This window comes from Spermophilus citellus, assembly GCF_964194105.1.
Source record: "Spermophilus citellus genome assembly, chromosome: 1".
Taxonomy (NCBI): domain Eukaryota; kingdom Metazoa; phylum Chordata; class Mammalia; order Rodentia; family Sciuridae; genus Spermophilus; species Spermophilus citellus.
Window position 1 is genome coordinate 38377756 of NC_138182.1, and position 15521 is coordinate 38393276.

Sequence of the window (15521 nt, forward strand, 5' to 3'; positions counted from 1 at the left end):
ACACTAATGCTACTGGCTGCCTGTTTTGCAAGGCTGATATCAGGATATTTTTTTAAAATACGGGTTTTGAAATACAGAAACAGAAACACTGCAAGTAATAAACCTCATGCTTATAATAACAATAGAGAAATAGGGAAGAAGAGATTTGAGTAAGAAGGGGCCCACTGTAGTTTGAATCTAAAGTGACCCCCCAAAGTTCCATGTGGCAAAGGCCTGAACCCCAGTGTGGTAATCTTGGGAGGTGATAAAGCCTTTAAGAGATGAGGCCTAGTGGGAGGTCTTCAGGTCATTGGGAGTTTGCCCTTGAAGGGGGTAGTGGAACCCCCATCCCACCCTCCCTTCCTTGTTTTCTCTTTTGTTTCTGGGCCGTGAGTTGAGTAGTTTTGCTCTGTCTGGTGCTCCCTACCACAGGCCCAAAGCAACAGGGCCAACGGATCACAGACTGAAACCTCTAAACTATGAACCAAAGTAAACCTTTTTTATTTATATGTTGATTATCTCAGGAATTTATTATAGTAACAAAAAGCTGACTAACACAGAGCTCCCAAAGAGGAACTCAGACAGCACTGGTTAAGGGAAATAACCAGCAAACAATCATGAGCATATTAAAGTGGACATTTGCCCCTTGTTGAATACCTGCCATGAGAAAGGCACTCTGATTCGTACCTTAAAACCATTTTCCTCCTAGTGACAACAGCTCTTCAATGGTATCATTTTTATTTCACTAACAAGGAAACCCGGGTTGATAACTTGCCAAGTACTGAATAGCTAATAAAGTGACTCAAACTCAGATCTGTCTGCATGCAAAGCCCTTCCAACTTCCATGATGTAAGGAGATGGCCATGGCTCCTTTTAAGACCTGATTCCATACACGGCCCAGGCAGAGATTTCTGAGGCCAGTGCCCGGGACAAAGAACCTGAACCTCCACCTCCTCTCCCAGCCACCAATTTACCTCCTAACAGGAAAATCTGCCACACCTCAACAGGCTTCATTTCCTCCTGCTCTGTAAATAAATAGGTCCTGAGGCACAAGGTCACCCAGAACTCCTCCCAGCATTCTGAAGGTTAATGTCTCTAGGCTTGCTCCGTGGCCAGTCCTACTGTGAAGGCTCCTGGGAGCAACGGCATGAGTCAGAGGCTAGAGGCTATTCCAACTAGTAGGAAACAGCTTTTCCTTTAAATAAATTTCACTTTCAGAAAAGGCTTTAAAGCACATCACAGGGCCATGAAACATTTGGCTCCATGTAAATCCTTCCACAGCAAAAGGAAACCTCCTCGTGTACCAGAAAAACTCAAACGAAGTCCAGGAAAGTCTTAGCCCTAAGTGCCGAAGAGATATCTGGTGGAAAAGAGTGATTCATGGCTGCTCTGTTTCAAACCCACAGCCATTCTTTGGAAGGACTCTTTTTCACAATAGAAATTAATAGCGAGAACAAAGGAAAAAAAAGAAGTGTTAAGTGGAGTACTAAGCCCAGCAGGTAGTCTGCTCTGCTTCCCCCTAAGCCACCCGTGCATCCTCCTCCTCCGCAGCCTCAGCACAACCTAATGTCTTTTCCTACTTCTGCTTTCACATCCTTGTTTTATGGAATAAAGCGGTAACCCCAGCTTGCCTCAGCACTACCAGATGTTGCAAGGACTCTCTTAGGGCTTGAATCCCATCTCTCCCTTGGCCTCAGGACTCCTAGCCCATGAATGCCACGGGCCTTTGCAACAAAGTGGGTACATCTTAAGTTGCTCCTGCTTTTTTTGAACTATAAAGTGAATCTTTTCCAGTTGAATTTTAAAAAGTGGGAGTGGGGATGGGGGCACTAGGTCCAGTATCTATCTCAGTCTACTCTTGGCTGGTTAGTGGAGAAACATGTATCGTCAGGCAGTTGCTTTACTTGTTATCAAAAGATAAGCTTTTTGGACCCAATGTAGACCTGATGCTGCTGTTTATTAACTAACCTGGTGACATTCAACAAATTTTCATACTTCTCTGGGTTTTTATATAATACTTCATGCTGGGTATGATGGCACATACCAATCATCCCAGCAACCTGGGAGGCTGAGGAAGAAAGATTGCAAATTCAAGGCCAGCCTCAGCAGCTCAGTGAGACCCTGTCTCCAAAAAAGGAGGGGTGGGCAGGGACCAGGGATGTAGCTCAATGATAAAGCATCCCTGGGTTCCAACCCCAGCACCAAAACATAAATAAGTATAATATTTTATTATGATGGTTATTGGTACAGATTTTGTGTCATATATCATCTGGGGGTTTCTAAGACACCCAGAAGCAAAAGCTTATTCTCGACAGGACAATCCTAAACCCAGGCTCTGGCTAGATAATTAGTCTTAACATTTTTCTGAACAGAATTTAATAGGTAACAGATTCAACATTTTATTAAACATAATAAAACCCATAACCATGGATTTCTAATTGCTTACCATTTACCAGGATACAGTAGACAAACAATAGCTTGGAATTCAGGAATCAAAAGTAACACATCAGTGCTTTTGTAAATAATTGTCTAAAACCAAGGCAATAGTAACCAGGGAGGGCAACCCTCGGTAATACCTAACTCAGAAAGTTTGATTCAGCCTCTCACTGGCAAGCTGTAATGGTCAGAATTCCTCTGATAGGGGGGCAGAGGGGGACCAAGCAAACAAACTAGGTTCTTCTAGGGCAGTAGAAGCAATACCTCTGCCTCCCTCTGTATTCTGAGTAAGTATGCATCTAAGTCACATGCATCACTGGCTGCAAGGAAGTCTGGGAAATGTAGGTGTTTAGCTTTGGGGCACTTGTAGTCTGGAAGGCCCAGGAAGTAGAGGTTGAAATGGATGCTGAGTGACAACCCCAGAAACCAATGCCAAAAGACTATCTTCCTCACAATCTCTTCTCCTCCCACCCCCAGATTGCTGGGAAGAATATGGGAAAACCAGTTCCTCGCTGTAGTAAGGATTTGACTGTACTAACAGAAGGTGAGGAGTGAGCAGAGCTGTTTGTTTAGGCTGCTCTGGAGAAGGAGGGAGTATAATCAAGTGAAGGAAGCATTGCCTAGGTAGTAATCCCTCATTGGGCAGCAACATTTAAGAATGAGCACTGTCCTCCTTTGTCTGAGCTCATTATGTCCCTGACTGCCCTACCCACAAGGCAGTGTAGGGTAACTTCTCTTCTGAATGAGGCGGTCAGATTACTTAACCTGTGAGTGACTGAGTCCTATGGGGCAGGGTGGACAGCAGATGAGCCCCCCAGTCATCGGCTGATCCTGCAGTATTGGCAAAAGCCGAGCCTGGGAAACATTCCTTTCCAAAAGGTAAGGATGTTAACAGCCTTGACACTCGGCTCTGATGCTCGCAGTTATCAGATGTTCCAGGACAATGGGCTTCCTGGGTGCAGCAGGATATTAGCAGAATGCTCCTAGCACTGCAACAGTAGGATAGCTGCAAAAATGTTTCTAGCTCTGTAACTTTTTAGAACACAAAGAAGCCTCTTGCAGTGCCCCTATGGTTTAACTTCCTGATCATGAGACCCTATATAATAAACTTGCAGTTAGTTCTGGGTCACTATTCCTCCATCAGAGTACATTGATGGCCCCAGCTTTACTTGGAAATGTCTCTGTGTTTTCTTCGTATATGTTTTTCTCCATCTCCAGTCACCCTACTCAAGACCATTATTAATGTTTGCACAGGTCGCAGCAAGGCAGAACTTCTTGGCTCACCAGTGGGTAACTGGGGAAGGGATGGGTAGAAGGTCATCTATTTATTAATAAATACCTAGCCGAAATAGCCTTGTCTCTACAAGGAGAGTAGCCACAGTGTTGTTGATATTTGTAGGTATTTTATTACAGGCTCTTTGCTTCCAGTCTCACCAGGATAATGTGGGGACTATACCTTCTTTCAAGTGACTCTGAATCTCAAGTCCCACCATTTGTTGAGCAAAATTCTAATAAGCGCTATTCTGTACCCAGGTACAGGAGACATAAAATTTTAAATAAATGAGACAGACACAGCTTCTGCCCTTGTAGAGCTTACAGTCTGGTGACAAATTCTAAAAAGATGCTTAGCATAAAAAACAACTTCTTTACAGCCCTGAGACATGTGCAGAATTTCTGAGATGAATCCCTCACACCTCTGGATTCTGTTTCCACACATTAAAAAGTCTCAGCTAGGGCTGGGGATGTGGCTCAAGCGGTAGCGCGCTCGCCTGGCATGCGTGCGGCCCGGGTTCGATCCTCAGCACCACATACAAACAAAGGTGTTGTGTCCGCCGAGAACTAAGAAAAAAATAAATATTAAAAAAAAAAGTCTCAGCTAGCCAGTTTCAGTGGTGCACATCAGTAATCCCAGCAGTTTAGGAGGCTGAGGAAGGAGGATCACAAGTTCAAAGACAGCCTCAGCAATTTAGTGAGGCCCTATGCAACTCAGTGAGACTCTTTCTCTAAAATACAACAAAGGGCTGGGATGTGGCTCAGTGATTAAAGCACCCCTGAGTTCAATTCCTGGTCCGAAGGAGAAAACAAAAATCTCAGCTACAAAATAAAATAACTGCAGGCTTTAAATTTGGAGAGTGTTCTTGGAGAACACACAAGGTCAGGGCAATCTACAGACCAAGCATAGCATGCACAGCCCCTGTCTAATGACTGGCAGACATTTCTCTTCTCAAGGAGGGAGCCTGGGGCTGATAGATATATCAGTGAGAGCCCTCACAAAACCTCCATCACAATGACAATTAACAGGCCACAAGTCACTTCACTCATCTTCCTGGAAAACAAGGATTACAAGGAAGCAAAACTAACTTAGCCCTGGTTTTCTTTCAGTTTGGCTAATACCTGCTTTCAGCTAGCTAGGAGGAAAACTATATTTTTAATTAAAATTCCCTCTTAATTCACATGGTTTAGATCAGAAGGAAGTGTAATATAAACAAACAAACAAACAAAAAGCTGGGGGAATTTTGCCAAAAAGATTTAAGGGTAGTTCTCCACAGTGTGAAATCCATCGAGTGCCCAGTACCCTCACCTCCAGGTTGATTCCAGTTTGGATTATAGTAGGCTGGAATTTGGGTAACATTTCATGCTATCCTAACAAAACAGTTACAATGTTAGAAGATAAATGGTCTAACCCTTGTGAGTGATCCCTTTTGCCCTTTCTTTTCAACAATTTTTATTATGAGCTAAGCTAGTGTGGGGCACTAACAATATCAGGTTGGGTAAGTTATGGTCCCTGCTTTCCAGAAAAGTGGCCTGCAGTCACAAAAGGAGGTCAAGTACAATTTCATGAAAGACAAAGGGTCCTATCTGACACAGGGTCCACCTAAACTGTCTGACAAGGACTTGAAGCAACAATGAAAACAAAGACCAACTCCATGAGAAAAGCAAAGCCTATTTATTCAGAGCTCCCTGGAACAGGGAGTCAGCCACCATCACTTAAGTTTGGGCAAGAACTCAAAGGCAGCAGCGGAGTGGGGAAGCTGTAGAGTGGAAAGAAGGGAAGGCGTGGGTATGCCCCGATGGAGGGTGTTGGCATGGAAGCTGTAGTCAGGTCAACCAGAAGTTGGCCATCCTATGGGGCTGGTTAGGGGACATATTGGGTTGTTCTCTGGTTGGTCCAAAGTTGGAAGTGGGTAAAAAATTAGAGAAGTTGTCAGTTATTCTTGAAGTCTTGGTCAGCTGGGGCTAATTATCATAGAATTATTATTTAGCTTCCTGGATTATTAATAAAGATAACAATCTGGCTTCCTGAAATCTGCTTATAGCAGGCTGGTGACCTGAGAAGGGGATTGATTTCCTGGGCAGCTTAGGGATCAGAATTTTATTTTTATATATGGCCTAGCTATTGTCCAATTGTAGCCTAGCCTAAGGTTCTGTTCTGTCCTGGCCCTGGACTCCATGTGACTCCATCCTGCCCGCTTGCAGCACTTCCCACCTGGCTTCCTTGGTGCCTCCCAACATGTTGGCTGCTGAGCTTCAGGCCATTCCAGGAGACAGTCTCTGACTCCATCCAAACATGGTTCTCCCCACCTCAGTATCCTAATGCCACTCTGTGTAAGACAAGGTTAATCACGCTCACTGAAAAACAAGCAATTATTTAAACAGCAAGTTATTGAATCACACATGACCCTGTGGCAAGGGCCTGATTCATTTTTAATGGGATTAAATATTGTGGGTATAAGCACCCCAAGGCAAGCATAATAGCAATGCTATAGCAAAAACAAAAACACAAACATTACTGAATAAAAAGGCATTTAAAGAAAAATAATACACAGTATCATATTTTAAATAATGTATGTGTGTGTCTGCATGGAAAAAATATGGAAAGGTAGGAAAAAATTCAGCAAGTTCTCTCCCAGTTGTCGGACCAAAGGGTTTTTTTATTCTTTTTGCTTGTTTAATTTCTTAAAAATTTTACAATCAACATGCATTTTTCATGAAATAGTAACAATAAACTTTAATTTATTGAAAGCCTATAGAGTTTTTTTAAAAAATAGAATCCTTTCATTAACAACCTATCTGACTCATGGATTCATTCACAACTGTCACCCATCATTCTCCACTTTTGAAGTTATTATAAGGAACACATAAGGTAGATGTTTCCATTGGTCTTACAGATGAGGAAACCAAAGCACAGGCAGGTTGACAACTTGCCCAACTTCAACTTTGGTGCCTTCAGCCACTATTCTGTTTTGGTTCCTCTGTAGGACACATGTCCTTTAACTATTTATTCCTCCTCCTCCTAGCAGGCATATGACCAAGAAAAATCACTTCCATTGGCAAACAGGGATGGTAATTATGCCCACCTCCTGTGGTGGACTATAAGGAAAGGAGAGGACTAGGGCTGTGGCTCAGTGGTAGAGCGCTCATTTAGCACATGTGAGGCCCTAGGATCGATCCTCAGCAACACATAAAAATAAATAAATAAAGGTTAAAAAAAAAAGGACAAGGAGATCACATACACAGAGGCCAACACCGTGTCAAGCCCACAGGAAGTATTTAGCGCATGATCACCAATGTAAGGGGCTACTGTTGTCAGGATTCTATGAATTTTGTATTTAAACTCAAAGAAACAGCAATGAATAACAGGAATTTTTTTCATAGGGATTAAATTAATTTTAATGAAGAAATTAGGGTTTGAGGTAGTCAATATTAGTTAAGAACAAATGTGAAGAATTTTTAAAAATCCATTCTTGGGATAATCTCCCCCTTTATTCAACATTTACCAATTTCAGTAATGAGTTATGATTTATTTTGACAGAATAGCAGAAGAAAGGAAGTTCTAACCTTTCTCAGTTCATATTACCTATGCCTGAGGTCAGGCCGCCCTGGGCCTGAGGGCAGCTGAGACTTCACAAGACCCTGAGAGGCTGCACACCCTCACTTCTTACTCTGATCCTGACTGCCTAATAAAATTGTCCAAGAATCTATGAGACATTCTAATGTACCAGACCCACCCTAGGGGCTGTGGCAGAATTGGTCTGGGTGGGGCCTTAGCAAAGGTAAGGCTTAAAAAGCACGCCAAGGTGATTCAATGTACAGTCAGCCAAGAACCATTCAAACTGAAAGCACAGAGAAATAAATTCTTTGGGACTTAATTTACTGATCAAATATAGGAGACAAATAGAAGTTTGTTGGATTAGACAAAGGGAAATGAAGGGAAGAGAGGGGAATGGGAATAGTAAAGGCAGAAGAATGAGCTCTCCTATGTTCATATGTGAATACATGAGCAATGAAACTCCACATCATGTACAACCAAAGAATGGGAAGTTATACTCCATGTTTGTGTGATATGTCAAAACATACCCTACTTCCATGTATACCTGAAAAGAATAAATTAAAAAAAAAAAGAAAAAATATGAGACAACAGTTACAATCCCAAGATTCAAATGCATGTTCCAAAGCAATTAACATTCACTTTGTATTTAACTTGTTTTCATTTAAACTCTCCACTAATGAAAATAATACCTAATATTTCTTGAGCACTTATAATATGCTTGACACTTCTAAACAATTCATAGTTAAATAGATGGTGTAGGATTGGAATTCAGGAAGCCTGACCCAAGGATCTCATCCTGATTTTATGTTTTCAATAATGTAAGCATTCTTAAACTTTAATAAAGGGTTAGCGCTGGAGGCATCACAATATCTGACTTCAAAGACACTACAGAGCCAGTAACAAAACAGCTTGGTATTGGCGTAAACATACCCACATAGACCAATAGAAGAGAATAGAGGACCCAGAATTAAACCCATCCAAGTACAGTCATCTGATTGTCAATAAAGGTGCCAAAACATACCTTGCAGACGAGACAGCCTCTTCTAAAACTGGTGCCAAGAAAATTGGATAACCACAAACAGAAGCATGAAATGAGATTGCTATCTCCCATCCTGTATAAAAATCAACTCAGAATGGATCAAAACCCTGAATTTGAGACCTGAAACTTTAAAACTACTAGAGGAAAACAGAGGAGAAATACTTTAAGATACTGACACAGGCAATGATTTCCTGAATAGAACTCCAACAGATCAGGAAACAAAAGCAAAAATTGACAGATGGGATTATATTAAATCAAAAGGCTCTGCCCAGTGAAGAAAGCAATCAACAGAATAAAGGGATGATCTACAGAAAATGAAAGTCTTTGCCAGCTATTCATCTGACAGAGAATTAATATCCAGAATATATAAAGAACTAAAAAAATAACAAGAGAACAAATAATCCAATCAATAAATGGGCAAATGGAAAGGCAGCAGAATACAACAGACACTAGTATGGCAATATGTAAATCAATGGAAGTGTAACTGATGTGATTCTGCAATCTGTATACGGGGTAAAAATGGGAGTTCATAACCCACTTGAATCAAAGTGTGAAATATGATATATCAAGAACTATGTAATGTTTTGAACAACCAACAATAAAAAAATGGGCAAATGATCTGAACAGATATGTCTCAAAAGGAGGAGAGATGGCTCATAAAAAATATATATAAAAGAAGGTTCAACATCTTTAACCATCGTGGGAATACGTAACAAAAATTCATTGAGATTCTCTCTCACCCTAGTCAGAATGGCAAAATAAATAAATAAACAAAAAGCTAGAGTGGCTGTAGAAAAAAAGGAATCCTAATACACTCTTGATGGGAATATAAATTAATATAGCCACCATGGATAACAGTATGAAGGTTCCTCAAAAACTGAAAATAGTTCCAGCTGATAAACCACTCCTGGGTATATACCCAAAGGAAATTAAGTGGGCATACAAAAGAGATACCTGCATACCCATGTTTACAGCAGCACTTTCACAATACCCAAGATATGGAATCAGCCTAGGTGTCTGTCAACAGACGAATGGATAAAGAAAAGGATATATATACACTACACAATGGAATTTTATTCCACCGTGAAGAATACAATCATGTCATTTTCAGGAAAATGATGGAACTGAAGATTATCTTATTAAGCAAAATTAGCCAGACACAGAAACATACCATGTTTTTCCTTATGTGTAGAAAGTAATAAAAATTAAAACAAGATGAACTGAAAATAGACTATCAGGGCAGGGGAAGGGACCTGGGGGGAGGACAAAAGAGAGAGGGTAGATAAGATCGAAGCACAAGATGTGTGTGTATGGAAATGTCACAGGAGAGCCCATTAATTTGTACAGTTAATATGACTGAATATTTATAATGAAAATGGATTAGACATTGAAAATTAACTTAAAATTTGAAAGTATTACATTTTTTTGCACCTTCCCAAATAGGCATTTCTTATTTGTAAAAGTGTTCCTCTTATCTACTTAAGATAAGTACAGAAAGAATGTACCACAATATAGCAGAGGCTGTATATCATATCATAATAGCATACTCAATGATGAAAAACTAAAGACTGTTTCTCTAAGATCAGGACAAGACAAAGATGCCCACCTTTGGCACCTCTACTCACCATAGTACTAGAAATCCTAGAGAGAACAATTAGGTTAAAAAAAAAATCAGAAGCATCCAAATTGAAAAGGAAGAAGTAAAATAGTCTCTGCTTTCAGATGCCATGATCTTATATATAGCAAGCCCTATAGACATAACCAAAAAAAAATTGTTAGAACTGGGGCTGGGGATGTGGCTCAAGCGGTAGCGCGCTCGCCTGGCATGCGTGTGGCTCGGGTTCGATCCTCAGCACCACATACAAACAAAGATGTTGTGTCCGTCGAAAATTAAAAAATAAATATTAAAAATTCTCTCTCTCTCTCTCTCTCTTTAAAAATATTGTTAGGACTAATAAATGAATTCAATAAAGTTTCAGGATACAAAATCAACATACAAAAACAAGTGCTATTTCTATACATGGACAACAAATTTTAAAAATCAGGGGAAAAAACATAATTCAACAATCACTAAAAAAGGCTTATATACTTAGAAGTAAATTTAGCCAAGGATGTGAATGAAATATCTGTACACAGAAAACTTTAAAACACTGATGAAGGAAATTGAAGAAGACACAACTAAATGAAAAGATACCTAGAATTCACAAATTAGAAGGATTAATATTGTTAAAATGTCCATATTATTCAAATTGATATATAAATTCAATATAATCCTCATCAAAATCTCAATGGTATTTTTCACAAAAATAGAGAAACAATTCTAAAATTCACAAGAAGCCATAATAACCTCCAAAGAGTCAAAGCAATCCAGAGCAAGAACAAGACCAAAGGCATGGCATTTCCTGATCTCAGATTAGGTTCCAAAGGTATAATCATAAAAACAGTGGGGCAGCAGCATAAAAAAGAGACACACAGCTGAATAGAACAGAAGAGGCCACCCAGAAACAGACCCTCATATATACAGTCAACTAGATTTTGATAGGTTCACCGAGAGGATGCAATGAGGAAAGGGTAGTCTTTTCAATAGATGGAGTTAGGAAAACAGGATATTGACAGGCAAAACAATGAAATTGGGCCTGTATCTCATTCCACACACAAAAGTCAACTCAAAATGGGCTAAAGACTTAAGTATCAGACCTGGAATTAAAACCACTAGAAGAAAACATAGAAGGAAAACTTCTTTTCTTGTGGGAGGGGAGGGAGGTACTAGGGATTGAACTCAGGGGCTTTCAACCACTGAGCCACATCTCCAGCCCTTTTTTGTATTTTATTTAGAGACAAGGTCTCACTGAGTTGCTTAATGCCTTGCTCTTGCTGAGGCTGGCTTGGAACTCACAATCCTCCTGCCTCAGCCTCCTGAGCCACTGTGATTACAAAAGGCTAAGTAAATCTTCTTGACACTGGTCTTAACAATGATTTTTTAAATATAACACCAAAAGCACAGGTAACAAAAGCAAATGTTACCTGTAAATTAAGTATAGAAAGAATGTATCTCAACATAATAAAAGCCTTCAAACTAAAAAATCCTGCACAGCAAAGAAAACCATCAACAGAATGAAAAGGTGGCTTATGGGTGGGAGAAAATATTTGCAAACCAGATATCTAATAAGGAGTTAGTACCTAAAATATATGTGTGCAACTGTGTAACTCGGGCGAAAGGGCCCCAATTTTTAAAATGGGCAAGGATTTGTAGGGCACAGTGGTGCACACCTATAATCCCAGCAGCTCAAGAGGCTGAGGCAGGAGGACTGGGAATTCAAAGTCAGGCCCTCAGCAACTTAGTGGGACCTTGTCTCCAAATAAAAATATAAAAATGCCTGGGGATATGGCTCAGTGGTTGAGCGCCCTGGGTTCAACCCATGGTACCAAAAGAAAAAAAAAATGAGCAAAGGACATAATTGAACATTTCCCCCAAAAAAACCCATACAAATGTCCAAAGTACAAATGGCCAACAGATATATGAAAGGTGCTGAACATCATCAGGTAAATGTAAATTAGAACCACTCTACCACCTTATACCTGTTGGGATGGCTTTTAGTTAGTTAATATGTGTGTGTGTGTGTGTGTGTGTGTGTGTGTGTGTATAAAACATATACATATGTGTATACAAAAATGTTGTCAGGACAGAGAAAGGGAAGTTTGGTACATTGTTGATGGGAATGTAAATTAGTATAGCTATTATGACAATTCTCTAAAAAAGTATTAAAAATAGAACTACCATATGATTCAACACATCCACTTCTGTATATTTATCCAAAGGAACTTAAATCAGAATCTTGAAGAACCCTGCACCTCCTGTTCACGGCAGCATTATTCACAGTAGCCAAAAAACAGAAACAACCTAAAAGTCTACTGACAGATGGATAGATAAAGAAAATACATATATGTACAATGGAATGTTATTCAAAAACATGTAAACCTACTATTCAGGACAACATGGATGGACCTGGAGAACATTTTGTTAAGTAACATGAGCCCAAACCAGAAAGACAATAATTATATAATCTCACTTTTATCTGGAATTGAAAATAGTTAAACTTACAGAAGCACAGAATAGATGGTGGTTGCCAAGGGCTGGGGAGCAAAGGAAATGAGAAAGTGATATTCAAAGGATGCATTTCAATTATGCGATAAATAAGTTCTGGAAATCTGCTATGCAGCATGTTGCCTATATCTATAGTATGCTATAATGTATTGTATACTTAAAATTTTCTAAGAGTGTATATCTTATGTCACGTGTTCTTGTAAGAAATAATAATAGTAAAAGGAAGAGAAAGAAACTTTGAGAAATGATGGATAGGTCTATATGGCCTTGATGGTGGTGATTGTTTCTCTGCTGAATATTAGCCCCAAACTCTTGGACACAACTATTGGAACTAACAAACTCATGAAATTGTGTACATTAACTATATACAGCTTTTTATGTGCCAATCAGATCTCAATGACATGTTTTTAAAATAATACTATCTAACTGAACTCTTGACATTTCCTCCCCTGGAAAATAAACTCTCAAATTACCTTTTACTTGATTTAGTTATTTTACTTTCATAATTTTGAATTTGAAAAATGAGTAGGGTACTCACAGAAGGGATCTGGTGTCAGACCTACCATTTAGAATGTGGAGTATAATTTAATGATGTGAAGTGAGCAGAGGGGAAAAACACTGAGTTATGCCCAATTTTTAAAACTTGTTGTAAATTTTTTGGAAACTGATAATATTATACCACAGGTACCATATCCCTATTCAGAAACTGAAATGAAAAACTGTGCAACTATATAGAGTATTTGGCGCACACCCCAGGAGGCACTTCGTTTGCATAAACTAAATTAAAAAAGATCAATATTTGCATGGAGTTGGGGAAGGGCAAAATCTTGAACCATCTGGGTAATTGTGTAATTTACTAAAATAAACCTTACCACAAACTGCTTGCTTTCTTCACCCACAATCAAGAGTTAGAAATAATAAAAGTATCAGAGGAGGGGTTATGTGATTCTTATGTTTGTGAGAGAGCTTGAGTCTTTTACCCCAGGGTGTGTCACTGTTAGGGTTAAAGGATAACTTTCCTAAAACAAACAAACAAACAAACAAACAAACAAAACCATTTGATGATTGCTTATAAATACATGTTTAAGAAAAAAAAAAACTAGTTTCATTTTAGTCTTGAATGTCTCAGACTTGGTCACTCTTCCCTAAGGGAAATTACTGTGGAGTAAATGAGCAAAATAGTCTTTAGCAAAATGTTATTTTTCACAGTCAGAGAAAAGCACCTTTGCCCTTAGTGTTCTTCCAAGATGTGTGATTCCAGGACCTCAGACTTGGCAAACAGATTGAGGAGCCCCAATTGAGAAGCAGGGCCAAACCGACTCCACTAGCTGAGTGTTCTATTTAAGGTTTTCATCTCCAGATAACTGAGTGCTGTAATAGGAGTATTTCTGCTCTGTGGTGAAGTCTACTTAGAAACAAAATCTCCAAGGAAAAGGCTACCAAGTAAACTGAACTCGCTGATGTTCTCTCCAGACAATAACAGCCAGTTAAGGAAGACAACTGGAATAATTCATCTTCCTAAATCACAAAGCATGAAAGGCAATATGAAATATGATATGAAGACTGCAAAAATAAGTGTACAAAAGTCAGGAGTATTCATCCAAAATAAAAAATATGGGTGAGTATTAACTAAATTTTTAGAAGTTGCTCTGATATGTTTTAGTCCACAGAAAGAATTCCTTCCTGCCGAGACTCAGTGTCAGGTAGCAACATCAAGTCTAGCCGCTTAGAAATACGCAGGTGTGGCAGCATTGAAAAGCTGTCAGCAGTGAGTTACATCCAGCTGACTGCCCTTCGAATCCCCATTTTATGCATTCATTCCTCACCCAGCACACAGCCCCCGTGTGAATCTGTCTCCTTGGACTTGGCAAACATACCTGGCACTTCTTTTGTGTTAACCCTTGGCTTCCATTGTGAGAAAAAGTCTGTCTTCTCCACTTCTCTGCTTTGTGTCTCTGGTTGGCATCTCCCAATTATTTCTAATCTACTTCTATACCCACCCCTAGAGGCACTGGGCTACATTCACTTCACAAGATTACTTCAAAATAGATAAATTCTAAGTGGATCAGTTAGAAAGAGGCCCTGACAAATCACAACTCCAGGGAACAATTTTAATATCCCTAAAGCAGATCAGAAAAAAAGTAAACAACAAAATAAATGACCTTGATCTAATAAACATGCATCACACAGAGGATGCTGTGCTTTTGAGAATACGTGAAACAATTCCAAAAACATCTTTGAAGCAAAATTAAGGCAGACTCAACAAATACCAAAGAAATAATATCATATAACTCTGTTCTTGAGCCATAACACAGCATAATCAGGAATCAATAAAAATTTTAGTTTATGTTTGAAAACTAGAAATATGCTTCTAAATAATTTGATGGTCCAAGAAGGACTGTTGTGGAAATTTTTTTTTTTTTAAAAATGGAAGTGTTTTTCAGGATGCAGCTAAGTGGTATAGGAAAAATGTATAGAATTAAATTCAGATTAGGGAAAAAATCAATGTAAATTAATAATTAATACACTCAACTCAAAACATTATTTTTAAACTACAAAGTAAGCCAGGGTAGAGGGGAGAAGAGAATATGGTAAGAGAAGAAACAAATTAAACAGAAGAGGGTAAAGAAAACAGTATTAACAAAACCAAACATTCTTTCTTTGAATAGCAAAACCTTTGGCAAGAGACAAGAAAGAGGGTATGCAGAATAAGAAATATTAGAAATGAAAAGGGAGCAAAATATAGATATAACAAATGTCTTAGTCTGCTTTGACTGTTATAACACAGTACCTTAAACTGGGTTATTTATAAACAACAGAAATTTATGGCTCACAGTTACAAGGTCGAGAAGTCCAAGCTCAAGGTACCAGCAGATTCCATGTCTGTGAGGGCTGCTGTCTGCTTCACCAGCAACTATATCTGCTGTATCTTTGGCAGGAGTATTGGACAAGCTCCTCGGGTTTCTTTTATAACCATCTCCTAAACTTTCCACCTTTAAACACTATTTCATTGTGTCTTAGGTGTCAGAATATGAATTTGAGGGGAAGCACACTCAGGCTAAGGAGTAAAGTTTTGTGAAATGAAATGAGAATACCATAAAATTTTTTTTTTAGAAACTTAAATATCATGG

General features: G+C 39.1%; 1 long non-coding RNA gene across 1 annotated transcript in view; it reads right to left on the minus strand.

The window, feature by feature from the left end:
• Window positions 1–15303, minus strand: part of LOC308651881 — a 119822-nt gene extending 104519 nt beyond the window's left edge. The window contains exons 1-2 of the long non-coding RNA XR_014022679.1: window positions 15225–15303; window positions 14268–14369 (exon numbers count right to left, since the gene is read on the minus strand). This is a non-coding gene — a long non-coding RNA (uncharacterized lncRNA). The remainder of the gene's footprint in view (window positions 1–14267; window positions 14370–15224) is intronic.
• Window positions 15304–15521: the final 218 nt, after the last annotated feature.